This window comes from Pogona vitticeps, chromosome 3 (genome assembly GCF_051106095.1).
Source record: "Pogona vitticeps strain Pit_001003342236 chromosome 3, PviZW2.1, whole genome shotgun sequence".
NCBI classification, from domain to species: Eukaryota; Metazoa; Chordata; class Lepidosauria; order Squamata; family Agamidae; genus Pogona; species Pogona vitticeps.
Window position 1 is genome coordinate 44,613,865 of NC_135785.1, and position 14,595 is coordinate 44,628,459.

General features: G+C 45.0%; 1 protein-coding gene across 1 annotated transcript in view; it reads right to left on the minus strand.

Annotated features, from left to right (window-relative positions):
- LOC144587851 (uncharacterized) overlaps positions 1-12,939 on the minus strand; it is a 462,829-nt gene extending 449,890 nt beyond the window's left edge. The window contains exon 1 of the mRNA XM_078389270.1: positions 12,805-12,939. The gene's annotated coding sequence lies outside the window, so the exon portion shown is untranslated. The remainder of the gene's footprint in view (positions 1-12,804) is intronic.
- Between the last annotated feature and the right edge of the window lie 1,656 nt (positions 12,940-14,595).

The following is a 14,595-nucleotide window of genomic DNA, read 5'->3' on the forward strand; positions in this document are numbered from 1 at the left end:
AATTTCTTATTTCGAATAATGTGAAGGAGAACGTTTGAAGGGCCAGGTACCAATGAGTTAACCTCTGGTTGGTATCCTTCATCTGCACCAACCACTGTAAATGTGCGTGGTCTGTGATCACGGTAAACAGGCCCCCCAACAGGTAATATCTAAGGGAATGGGTTGCCCAACGAATTACAAGGGCCTTTTTTCAATGACTGCATATTTTCTTTCTCTTGGAGTCAGTTTTCGACTCAGATATAAAACAGGGTATTCCACACCTTCATGCACCTGGGCCAGTACAGCCATCAGACCCAAATCTGAAGCGTCAGTGAAAAGGATGAAGGGTAGATTGAAATCCGGTGCAAACCGAAAAGCATTTTTGAGAATTGGAAAAGGCCAATCGAGGTGGAAAAGGCAGTATTTTCCTTGTCTTGTTCCCTTAGGGGTATCTGCCAGTACCCCTTTGTTAGGTCTATTGACAAAAGGTATCTGGCAATCCTAGCTGGTCTAATAAATCCCCCACTTTTGGCATTGGATATGCATCAAACGTGGACAGGAAGTAGACCTTCTGGTAATCTATGCAAAATCTTATTATGTTCCACACAGTGTGTACATCCCAGCTTTACTGAGAACACATCTGGGAATCCCCTTTCCAAAGCCCGGATTTGATCTAGCTGTCCTGGGCTTATCCGAATGTCCACCACCACAAAGGGATTTGGAGTTAACTGATTAGAAGGGGTCTCTGGTCCCAGCTCCATCTCTTTGCAGTCTCCAAATAAAGACTCTCTATCCACCCACAACTTTAACAGATTTACATGGAGTACCTGCAGTTTCTTCTTGTTGTCAACCATGTTTACCTCATCCACTTCACTGACCTGGCAGGTTATTTCATATGGCCCTTGCCATTTGGCAAAGAGCTTGGCTGACTCAGTGGGGAGCAATACCAACGCCTTTTGACCAGGCTGGAATTCTCTAGGTCTCACTTTTTGGTCATATCATTCTTTTTGACCCACTTGTGCCCTACCAAGGGCTTCCTTAGCTAGATTCCATGCTGTGCTCAAGCTTTCCTTCAAATCCATGATCTGTTGTAGCATAGGTTTGGAGAGGTCCAATCCTTCTTCCCATTTCTCCCTTAGCAGGTCCAGGGGTTCCTCCCATACAATAATTCAAAAAGGGGAAAACCCAGTGGATGCCTGGGGAACCTCCCTCACCGCAAACATCAAAGGGGCCAGGAGCTTATGCCACTGCTTTGGTTTCTCTTGGACTAGTTATGTGAGCATCCCTTTCAAAGTACGGTTGAATTGTTCCATCAGGCCATTTGCCTGTGGGTAGTAAACTGACATCTTCGTAGGCCTGACTCCCAACACTTCCCACATCTGCTTAAAGGTTAAATCCATAAAGTTTGATCCTTGGTCGGTCAGTACCTCCCAGGGAAACCTTGCCCTGGAGAACACCCCAATTAATTCTTTGGCTAATACCTTAGCTGTAGTTCTGAGTAAAGGCATGGCCTCAGGGTATCTGATTGTCTTATCAATGATCACCAGTACATATAAGTGCCCCACCCACTGATTTAACCAGCAGTCCTACAATGTCCAGGGCGATCCAGTCAAAGGGACAGTCCGCCGGGGCATAGGCATCAGCTTTCCCCCGGGTCGAGGTTTTGGCTGGGTCACTTGGCACTCTGGGCATTAGCGGCAATAGTCTTCAAAGTCCATGCTCATGTGCAGCCAGAAGAACCTCTGCTGAATCCGTGCCAAGGTCTTTTGTACTGCCAAGTGTCCTTTCCACACCCCGTTGACCTTAGCTCTAACTGTCCAACCCAGATGGTCTTCTGTACCAACCTTGGCTGACAGGACATAGACATCCATCCAGGCATACTCCTCTGCCAGGCAGTACTCCTTGATGAGGCCGTACTGACCACACCCGTAGCAGGCTGTCATCCGCTCCTTCAGGGTGTTCCATGTGGTTGGCTGCTTCAATTGTCCTGGGTCTGTAGTGATTGTTGGTCGGGGTACACTGTTTCCGGTCGGGTTCATGAACTCCACTCCATCCGGTCTATGTCTCTTTGTGTTCATGGTTGTCGGGCCATGTGCATTCGCTCCTACTGCCTCCGTCATCTTCTCCCTGTTTCTGGGTCTTTCCACTTGTATCATCATTTTGTTTGTCCACAACTCTTCTGCTCCCAGGTAGTCCTCCAACAGTGTCACAGCGCCTACTAGGTCGGCAGGCTTGTTCTTCATTACCCAGTTTCTGGGTCCTGCTCCTAGAGTGGATATTAACTGCTCCATGATCATGATTTCCAAGACCAGCTCTGCCGTTTTCTCTTTGGGTTTCACCCATCTGGTAGCACTGAGTCTCATCTTCTGCGCTAGGGTGCGTGGGTGCATTCCTGGGCACAATCGCAGGTCTCGGAATTTTCTCCAGTACGCCTCTTGATCCAGGTTTAGCGTGTTTAGGATTGCTGTCTTCACCTTGGAGTAATCTGTCCCTTCTGTCGGGTCTAGAGCGTCTACTATGTCTTGCTGTAGACCCGTCAGATATGGCATGAGTATCAGCCCCCAGTGTTCTACTGGCCACTGGGCCGTCGTGGCTACCCGCTCAAATGTATTCAGGAACACTGCAGTGTTGTTGTGTGGTCCCATTTCCTACATATTTATACGTGGGTGTGTCGCTATTAATGTTTTTTGCGGCGGTGCTCCTGTCATCAGGGGGGCGTTCAGTTGAGTTTTTGATACTTGAGCTATTAACAGTTTTTGTTGATTGGCCAGCTGTTTTATCAATGCTTCTTGTCCCTCTGTGATTCTGTGGAGCCATGTGTCTGTTAAGCCTTCCGTCGTCGAAGGCCCCCTCTGTTGGGCGCCAATATGTGAGGGCTCTGGTTTAGGCTCCGGCTTTTCTTCAAATAAATTGACAGACTTCCTCGGTTTAGAAATTGGTGTAACATTTATTGGATTATTTAATAAATAACCTGTGTCAACAAAGGTATTCCAACCATTTCCTCCCTCTAACAACCTGTTAGATGGGGGCTTCCACTCTTCAACTTTAAAGGGGCTGCACCCCTGAGTTTCCAGGGTCCCGGCCAGCCCAGTGTAAAGTCTGAGTTCAATAACTGTCCTGTCTCCCCTTCCAGTAAGGGGACTGTGTCTTCATCCCGGTCATCTATCCAGACCTGCTCTTGTGAGGGGGAATCCTCTGGCCATAGTCTTCCGAGGGATCCCTTCGCTGTAGCTCCATCATCCATCATTCTAATCTTTCTCTCCTCTCCCTCTCCACCTTTTCCTTCTCTTCCCTTAACTTCCTCCTCCACTCGTTTGTCTCTCGCTCTCCCCAATAAGAGGGTTTAGGGGTACTCTCACTTCTCCTCCTTGCATCCGCCTCCTCCTTTGGGACACTGTGATTGGGTTCTTTATTTTCTCTAGGTGGCTCCTCTGTTTCCGTGGGAAATAAAAAGGGAGATGTCTTAATAATTTTGAAACTATTGCTTTTATTGACACCTTCTTCCTCCAGGATTAAACAACTTCAATTTGGACAACAGGCCACAACTCACTGAACCAAGCTTTTTCTCATAGTTCCAGGGACTCATTGGGGAGGTTTCCCAAGCTATTCCTGGCAGCCAGGTGTCTGGGGAGGAGTGCTCCGAAAGGCACAAATAGTCCCACAACAGGTGTGACGGATCCAGCCTCTCTCATCCGTACGGTTGTAGAACCGATTATGCGCGATCTCTGCCTCACGTTGTAGCTCCAATTCTCTAGGCACCACGATCACAGTCCACTCTCTAGTCACATACTGGATTGGCTTCTCTTCCCGCACACGCGGTTCCGGTAAGAGCCCTCCTACTCGCAAATTGGGAAAGTCTCTCAAGAGTCCCTGATGTCTTATGTTTTCAAACGCCTTCTTCCGTGCCTCAATCCTCTTATTCTCATACTCTGCTATTACTGAGCTGAACCAGTGTACTCCCTCTTCATTTATATCCTCCTCCCAAACTGTCAACTCCTGCTCTGCCTCCTTCCCACTCTTACCCTCTTTCACCAAACAAACCTCTACCTTTCCCGCCTTTTCTGTCAGTTCAATTTCTCCCGCCTTTGGTATAACGGTCCACCCTGCCTTCTGTAGTTCTTCACTTTTCTTACATTCTCTATCTTCTGTATTAGCCTTAGTTATCATGGACGGCTCACTGACACCTGCGCCTCCTTCACAAAGGCTTAGTTTTTCTACCTTCCCCGTCCGTGGATCTTCCAACCAGATCCACTCCCAACCATGAGGCAGGTTCTCGTCCCCCCTTTTTATATCTACAAGCCCCACCTCTACCTCTACTTGGGGCTGTCATTCTGTTCCCGCCAAAACATTCCCGCTTTCTTTAACAGTCATTCCTTTCAACTTTTCTTCTATGATCCCCGGATCTGTTCCAGGTGGTCTTATCTTCCTGGGAGGGGGAATAGGTGGCGTTTGCACATCCTTGTTGACAGAGGGCCAGAGGGATGGCACTCCCGTGAGAGGAATCTTGCTCTCACCATCAGTCTTACAGCATGCTCTGATTGCACAATCAGCTTTGTGACTCGGCATGTGGCTGAGGCATGCCTCAGCACTTTGTCAATTATTTGCAGTTAGCCACAGCAAGTTACACACATAGCAATCAGTTCTGGTCAATATGTATATATGTTTACAAGAAATATCAAACCTAATTCAGTGTTTTATTCTTTGCATTTTAGTCATAATTTCCTCCCTTGAAAATGTCTCAATACAACACAAACAAAAATAAAAAACCCACAAATATACATAATGTATCAGTATAACAAAAATGTAAATCCATTAACTAACTTCTCACATTGTACTTCTGTGTCCAATGATATACTTCTATATGTCAGTATTTAATAGCATTGGGATCAGGACTTTCTTCAGCCACCTCCTGCCCTGGCACATCCCAGTATAATCACCTACTACAATCAATGGTTTCCCAGCCCTCTGGAGCAGGATTTTGGACTGGATGTGGCATACATAAAGAGGGGGACACTGATTTTGGCAGTATCAGCAGCTTTCAGGGAAAGTATATTATAGGCTGCTGGCCACAGACAATGGACATTTAATTTATCTATATAAGACTAAAAGTCTGGCTTGTGAGGAATGACATAATTTCTATATGCCGCCCCCTCCTCCTGCTGCCTTACAACCCACAATGAGCATGACCAAGTCACTTGCTCCTGTGCATTCAGCCACTTCTAGCATCCAAAGTCTTGGGAAATCAAATATGCCTTTTGCTGAAAAGGTGACAATCTTGCACCAGGCAACTTGTTCCAGTGACACTCTCCCATTCATACCACTTACCACCATGCACACTGCTGCTTGAAGATATTCTCCAGTCCACTTCTCGATTCAAGAATGCAGGCAGAATTTTCATGTAAGTATTTGTTTCTTACCTTTGGTATCTTGACTTTCATCTAAGGACCTCAAACACCTCACACAGTTCCCAGATTTCAACCTCACAGCAGTCCTGTGAGTAGATTAACCTGAATGGGACAGTGATTGAGTCAAGATCAGACTCACCCATTGCACTTCATGACTGACTATGACTCTGAACCTGAATTAATCATGCTGGCATTCACCATGAGAGCTCAGGAGAAGGATAGCTACCCAGAGAGACATAAATAAGTCCTGCTTGTGCAGAGGGGCATTTCTCACCCACTAGTCAATACTGCAGAGCCCAGACTATTCCTCTGCACATCACATCATCCCAAGTTTGCATTCATCTGAAAACACGCAGCTATACCACACTGCCACCTGCTGTTTCAGCTCTGTGATCACACACTTGGAAGGGAACCGTGGGGTCATCACAAACTTGGCACCTGAGCAAAAATGTGATCTGCAATGAAACATTATGTTGAAAAATGCTTCTGTTAAAGAATCACAGAACTGGAGAGCTGAAAAGAACTCCAAAAGCTGTTAGGTCCAACCCCCTGCCTGTGCTAGAAAACCGCACATAAAAACAGATGGGCATTCTAGACAGATGGGCTTTCCAACCTCTGTTTAGAAATACAAATTTCCCCACTAAGCTTGGGCTCAGTAACCTTCAAACTCAGAGAATCAAGAGCAGTGTAGCCTGTTATAATTGTTCAAATAGAAAGAAATTAATCAATACAGTTAAAAACAAAGGAACGGTCTCATTGGTGTACAGAACATTATATGCCACATGACCACAAAGATCATTGTATCAGTACAGCAGAGGTATGGAAAGAATCAGTATAACGGGTTCTTTTGGCAGGTGTGATTAGGCCCAGGCTCTGAACCAGGGCTGGTTTCAGAGGATCCATAAAACTACCAAACAACAGCAGCAACAAATGACAAACAAGCATAATCCCGTGTATTACTGTATTTCAGCAGAAAGACCAATTAGACATAGTAGCTAGGGCTGAATTCAAAGTGTTAATGTTGACCTCTAAAGACTTATATGGTTGGGAACAGGCTATCTGAAGGATTGCACCTTCATATATCACCTGGTCTGGGGCATAATTTATTTATTTGTTTGTTTATTTATATATTTATTTATTTGATTTCTACCCCGCCTATCTGGACCAATGGACCACTCTAGGTGGCTAAAGCAAAGCGTGCTGCTTATATACCGCCCCATAGTGCTTCAAGCACTCTCTGGGCGGTTTACAAGTTAATTATGCAGGCTACACATTGCCCCCCCCAGAGAGCTGGGTACTCATTTTATTGACCTCGGAAGGATAGAAGGCTGAGTCAACCTTGAGCCGGCTACCTGGGATTTGAACCCCAGGTCGTGAGCACAGTTTTAGCTGCAGTACAGCAGTTTAACCACTGTGCCACGAGGCTTTTTAAAAAAAGTATTCTAGGGGTGACTCTTCTCTTGGTTCCACCAAAAAGAGAGTGACTGTTCCCAGATTTTGGAATGCCCTCCCTCCCACAGGATGCTGGATTGTTTCCCTTCCTGTTGTTCTTCCAGCAACCTTCTTTTTGAGGCAGGCTTCTAGCAACTAAATTGGACAGAAGGAAGTTGGAATGCAGTACATTTGTTGTTTTTATGGCGAGTTTTTTAAAAAAAATTTAAATGGTTTCTACATTACCACTCTTTTTAGCATTGCAATATGTTTAAGTGTTTCTTAGTATTTTAATTTATTGGCAGAAATCCCATTGGGCAGCGTTGTGTGCACAATGGAGATGATGTCATCAACAGAAAATAATCACCAATTATAGACGATTTCAACATCATACACAACTTTTGCACAATGCAACAAAGTTATATGCACCCGAAAATCTCCAAAGGAAGCTTTTATATAGTGGTGGTCTGCTGTTGCTGCTGTGCATTTCAGCCACCATGATTTATTTGCATACATTTTGAATCCCTTTGTGAGCTGTCTTTGGTGCCTATACCAAAAGAAAGGTGTCAGAATATAGAAATTTTATTGGCCTGAACCTGAATAAATTTATTATTTATTATTAACGAGCTGCCATGGTGCACAGATGTGAGTATGCTGAGTCACTCTGAAGATGATGCAATGTCTGGAAATAAGAAGACACCAGGTAGAGAAGATGAAGTCATGTGTCTTCTGATTGGACTAGAGATGCCATGTATATGTATATAAGTGAACAGTGTCTGTGTATCATTCTCTTCTTTCTTCACCATTTGCTGCTATCCACTATGTCCATTTGTGTAAAGAGCTCCTGCCATGCTGATGTGATGCCTGCCTGTAAATAATTGTAAATACTGTAAATACAACCGTCTTGCAAAAGAAGAAGAACTTGTGTCTTCAATAACTCTGCATTTTTCCTGTTGCCAAATCCGTGACAAAAGGCAACAGAGAAAATAAACAAAAAATAAAGTTTTCTGTTTGCAGATAAACTCATGCATAGGTGTAGATGTAACTGAAAACTAACAAACTAAAACTGCATCTTGTAATAATCCTTTTTTAATATAATTTTTTTTTAAATTTCAAAACAAACACAAGAATATAAAATACTTACTAATACAATCTAAAACACAGTGCACCCCCATAACCACAGGACCCTTTGGAGCAATACTTTTATTATGGACCTCCTTTCCAAAATTTTATTGATTGTTGCTTAGGGGCTTTCCCCTTTCCTTTCACTAATACAAATTCAATAAATTTACCCCAAATAGCATAAAAATATGTAAACTTATTTCCCGTCTTTTCATTTTGTTCAGTAATCAATTTATCATTTAACGCAATGTCCCATCCTTCATTATACCAATCTTCTAACTTAATATCATTTTTATCTTTCCAGAATCTAGCTATTAATATTCTAGCACTTGACATAAAATTGGAAATCAATTCCTTTGAGCAATAATCAAGTTCTATCTTATCAAAAATTTATAACAAAGCCATTTTAGAATTAAATTAGATATCTTTTCCATATATATCACTGCATAGGCATCCTTCAGTCTCGAGAGACTATGGTAACATGCTCTGAATCGAGGAGTGTCTTCTACAGAGCATGAAGCCTGGGTAAAGTAATATGGAGGATAGGCTGTTACCCAAGCAGCAGATCCCCCTCTCCACATTGCTGAAGTGGTCCAATGGAAAGGCAAGAGCCAATACAACTGGTTCCAGCAATGTCGCAGGAGTTGGCAGAATGACACGAACTGCCTTCAGGACTCCAGCTCAGGATTTTGCCTCTAGGTTAACTCCTGAAGCCTTTTCCATCAGTGGATATTGTGACAAACCCAGACCTACTGGGATCTGCCACACGTTAACTAAGCTGCCACCAACCATTCCCTATAAGAAGTCACTCAGACCAGGGATGGATTTTTAACCAATAAAAGAATAAGGTTTATTTAAAGCAACACACAGGCAAAATAAAACGATCAGGTGAATAAGATATAGTAACGTGGCTTAGTCTCATTCATACATGCATACAGTTTGGTTCACACAGAACCCTTAACTTGAAGCACAGACCCTGAACCTATCAGTTCTGGCTAACCAACAGACACCTGAACCTATCAGGTTGGTACTCTGACACACAGTAGTACCCTGTCTGACACACAGACTCCCACACCAGCTTCTTCTTCCCAGCTGCTGCTTTGTCTCCTCTCAGCGTCTCCTCACACGCTCCACATATATATACAGTACAGCCCCTCCTCCTGATGTCCCGCCTTCCACTCCCCATAGGATGGAACTTTCCCTCCAAACCCATGACAGACAGGTAACATCAGTGCTGTATGTAACACCTCCCCTCTTTATAAGTTGTTTTGTAGGGGGAAAGCTAAGGTGCTTTTTCCCAAAAAACAACCTGGATAAAACACACAACAACAGTTATACATACCATATCATACTTACTTATACTTACATTCTAAGTTAACCATAGCAATTAGGCATTTAAACATTTACCATATACATTACAACAAGTTACCTTTATTCATACAAACCAAGTTCAAAAAACAGGTACATTTAACTTTTTGTCCACCAAAATATATACATAGTCCATGTTTCTTTCGCCGTCTTCATTCTTCAGGTCTTCTTGACAAGGCGTCAGCAACACAGTTCACTGACCCTCTGACCACCTTCACTTCAAAGTCATAGTCCTGCAAGTTTAAAGCCCACCTCATAAGTTTGCTATTGTGGGTTTTCATTGTCTTTAACCATTGCAGTGGTGAATGGTCAGTGCACAGAACAAAATGTCTTCCCCAGATGTAAGGCTTGGCCTTCTGGATCGCGTAGACTATGGCCAAACACTCCTTCTCCACGGTTGCCAAATGTCTCTCACCTTTTTGAAGTTTCCTACTCAGGTAGGACACTGGATGCTGGTCACCATTCTCATCCTCCTGGCAAAGAACTGCTCCTACCCCGCTGTTAGACGCATCGGTGTAGATGATGAACTCCCGGTCGAAGTCTGGAGCACGCAGCACTGGATAGTTGATGAGCGCCTGCTTCAACCTCTGGAACGCCTCCTCACAGTCGCTGGTCCACGGGATGCGGTCATCAGCCTTCTTCCTCGTCAGATCGGTCAGCGGAGCCGCAATCTCGCTAAACCTCGGGATGAACTTTCTGTAGTAGCCCACCAACCCAAGAAATGATTTGACTTTTTTCTTGGTGTTGGGTCTAGGCCAATCACGAACTGCTTCTATTTTGGCCTCGAGGGGTTTTATCACTCCTCCCCCTACCATGTGACCCAAATATTTTGTTTCTGGGATACCCAGCTGCAGTCTGTTCTCTCTGCAGAGCCTAGGCCAAAGCACTCCCTCCCCTGGATTAAAGTGCCTCTCCCTGCCTTCCTGGTCATCCCAAGCTTTCTTTCTGACCTTTTGAGCTTGCAGGGTCTCTGCTGCTAGCTCTAGATTTCTCTTTAGGTCCTTCCTTAAAGAGTCTATATATGTCACAACGTCTTGTGGGCCATCCTGGGTGATCTGCTCCCAATTTTGTTTGATCAAATCAAGGGGCCCTTTCACCCTTCTCCCAAATAAAAGTTCAAATGGACTGAACCCGGTACTGGCTTGTGGCACTGATCGATAAGCAAACAAAAGGGATTGCAGCTTCTGGTCCCAATTGTTTGGATTCTCTGCCAAGTAAGCCCTAATCATGCGCATTAGAGTCCCATTGAACTTCTCAGTTAACCCATTACTTTCAGGATGATAGGCAGTGGTTTCCTTGTGCTTAATTCCACAGATTTGCCATAAGCGTTTCATGAGCTTTGATGTGAACGATGCGCCCAAATCTGTGATTATTTCTGAGGCAAATCCCATCCTGGACATATACCCCACCAAGGCATCTGCCACTGTGTTAGTTTCAATGTTAGTCAAGGGTATGGCTTCAGGGTACCTCGTGGCATGGTCCACAATGGTGAGAATGAACCTGTTCCCCCTCTTTGTGGCCTTGGGCAAAGGTCCCACAATATCCACCCCTATGCATTTGAACGGAGTGTCAATCACAGGCAAAGGGCACAACTTTGCTTTGGTCCTATCGCGGCTATTCCCCTGCCTTTGACACACATCACATTGTTTACAGAACTCCCTGATCTGTTTTCCTATGTCAGGCCAGTAGAAATTCTGGGTGATTCTCTGCTGTGTTTTGTTCACCCCTAAGTGTGCAGCAAACATGTCAGAGTGCCCCCTTTGTAAGATCATGGGGCGATACTTTTCAGGCACCACTAGCTGACTTCTGATCCCATCTCCCCCTTTTGAGGTAGTCCTCAGGGTCTCTCTATATAAAATCCCCTTTTTCTCCAGAAATCTCACTGGGGTTTCAGGTGTTAGCTGGGCGTCAGTCACCTGTTCAAAACACTTTTGGAGAGTGGCGTCTGCCTTTTGCTCTTGTCCAAATCTGCTGTCTGTGGTTAAAGTTTCCACCACAGCTTCTGAACTCCCCTCTGCTTCCGTCTCGGGCTCATCATTACCCCCCTGAACTGTCCCCGTGGTGGCTTGTGAGCGTGTAATCACTAGCACCCGTTTCACATGTTCAGCCAGGTCATTTCCCACGAGCACGGCTGCTGGCAGAGTCGATGAAATCGCTAGCCGCCAAACTCCCCTCCAGCCTTGAAAGTTCACCGGTACCTCCGCTACTGGCAGCGAAATCACCTGTCCCTCAATCCCTGCCACCTTCATGCTCTCATTTGGGATTATATATTCCCTAGGAATAATATCTGGATGGCACAGGGTTACCTGGGAACAAGTGTCCCGCAGCCCCCGATACTGATGGTCAAGTATTCCTACGTCCACCCCTGCTGTCTCAAACAACTGAGAATCTGTTCTCACCAGCAGGCAGCGCCTGACCTCTACAAGAGGACCATTTTCCTCAGCCTGATCAGCAGATGTAGCTGTTCCAGATTGAGTAGCCATGGCAACAGGCTCCCTCAGTGACAATGAGCCTTGCTCTTTCTGGACACAGAACACAGCTTTTGGCTTGGTCCCACTCGAATCCTGAGGCACAATTCCTTTTAGCTGCTTTAATTTCTCACACTCTGAGATTAGATGGCCCTTTCCCTGACAGAAATAACATTTTCTGCTATATTTTGAGTCTTTCTCATCTTGTTTTGGTTTTCCCTCCAAAATCTGAGGTCTTGGTTTCATGTCTGAGGGCTTCCCTTCACCATGGGCCCCTCCCCCTTGCTGGCTTTTCCCTGGTCCCTGAGAGTACTTAGGGTCCCATGTTTCCCTCATGTTTTCTTCAGAAGACTTCAGATTTTGATGTTGTGCCTTAACCTGTGTGCCTTCTTTTGGTTTCTTGTCTAACTGCAATTTCTTCTCTTTTATTCTCAAATCCAGCTCCTTTTGCTTAGCCTCAAACTCAGCCCTGATCTGTAAAATTTCTTCCTCAGCCCTAGCTTTTATCTCTTTTACTTTTTCTTCAGTCTTATCTCTGATTTCTTTTAATTTAATGTCTTTTTGCTGATTATATTTTTCAAGATCTTGCTCACTTTGTCTGGCCTGAGCCTCATACTTTTCTCTTTCCGCAATTTCTTCAACTGATAAGTTGTTATTTTTCTTATTTAGGAATGTTAATTTTAATTGTGCCATTCTAACTCTGTGTTCCAGTTCCATCTCTTCTATCCTCATGGCCATTCCCCTTTTCTTGGCATCTGCCTCTGCCTGACTGATTTCAGCTCTTTCTCTGGCCTCCCTATCCAATTGTCTCATTCTAAATTCATGCTGTTGGGCTAGGAGCATTTTTCTGAGTTCTAAGGTCTGTTCTCCCGTGCTGTCACCCTGCACTGAGCCCAATTCATCCTCAGAACCTTGGTCTACCTGGGGGTCTTTCACTTCACCCATTTCTGCCATCTGGCTTCGAGTCAAGGGCATACTCCCCCCCAGAACAGGCTGCTTTAAAAAGTCAAGCCTCAAAATAAAACGACCACTTTTTTTTCTTTTGCCTCAGAACCAGCTTTCCCTATAGATTGCTGCTGTCCTTCAGCACTACTTGCAACTGTAGCGAGTTAGAGTCTACCCCCCTCTGCTGGGCCTCTCAGCAGGCAGGCTAGATCACTGCTACTACACAGTTTTGCCTCAGCTTTTTCCCGCCAAAAACAGGCTGCCTCAGAGCACCCTAATCTAGTCTCCCCAGTTGGCACGTTCTTCCACTAGCGCACCTCCCCGTGAGGTACACCTAGAAGATTACCTACGCGCCTCAGATTGTCCCTGACTAGACCCCCCTTGCTCTGGGCACACTTGCCAAGGCTTTGCTGGACCGCTGGACAACTGGACCAGTCGTATCCCACACGCTGGACACCAATCAATGTGACAAACCCAGACCTACTGGGATCTGCCACACGTTAACTAAGCTGCCACCAACCATTCCCTATAAGAAGTCACTCAGACCAGGGATGGATTTTTAACCAATAAAAGAATAAGGTTTATTTAAAGCAACACACAGGCAAAATAAAACGATCAGGTGAATAAGATATAGTAACGTGGCTTAGTCTCATTCATACATGCATACAGTTTGGTTCACACAGAACCCTTAACTTGAAGCACAGACCCTGAACCTATCAGTTCTGGCTAACCAACAGACACCTGAACCTATCAGGTTGGTACTCTGACACACAGTAGTACCCTGTCTGACACACAGACTCCCACACCAGCTTCTTCTTCCCAGCTGCTGCTTTGTCTCCTCTCAGCGTCTCCTCACACGCTCCACATATATATACAGTACAGCCCCTCCTCCTGATGTCCCGCCTTCCACTCCCCATAGGATGGAACTTTCCCTCCAAACCCATGACAGACAGGTAACATCAGTGCTGTATGTAACAGATATAGCCACAAGGCAGTGGAGGTTTGAAATCAAAGTTTTCCTTCTCCTAGATGGGCTGCCTTCCATGGCTGATGAGCCCCACCTACCCGGCCTGCTCTTTAATAGTGCAGAAGAATGTTCCGACCCTTAAAACTTTCCTTCCTCCCAGGTGTATGCAAATCTAATTGGCTTTCCTATTTACCATATTAGGGCCAGAGATAGAATCAGAGAATGGGACACACTCATTTAAAGCAGAAAGCCCACCCCCTAGGCCCCACCCACCAGGCCATGTGGTGGGGGAGACCCAAAGAAAACCCAGAAAAAAACCCTCCTCAGCAAAATGTCCATGCAAACTGTCAAGGAAAATTACAGGCCTGAGCAGAATGGAGTGTATTAATGAGAATCCATAATGACCAGGTGTGTTAAAGCTGAGTCAGGATGACTCAGCAGAGCTGATGCAACTCATGGATGATGCAATGTGTGATCTGATTGGTCCTGTATATGTATATATGTGTGAATTATACAGTCAGTTGTATCTTCTTCCTGCTTGAAGATCACTTCTACACGTTATGCTGCCAGACTGCTGTAAATACTGCTGTAAATATATGTTGCTGAAGAAAATGCTGCTGAACTGTGTGTGAGTTATTTTTGGACTGCCTGGACTGCGAATCACTCTGCTAAAACCGCGATTTGTGTTAAGAAACGCTGACACAAACATACTTGGCCTTCAGCCTCAGTCCAGCTTCCTAGGGAAAAGGGCCCAGGGTCCTGGGACATGCTCATTTAAAGCAGAAATCCCCACCCCCTAGGCCCCACCCCCAGGCTATGCAGTGCGGAGACCCAAAGAAAGCCCAGGAAAAAAACTCAGCAAAATGTCCATGCAAACATATATTTCCTTAAAAATCAGTTTCCAAAATTT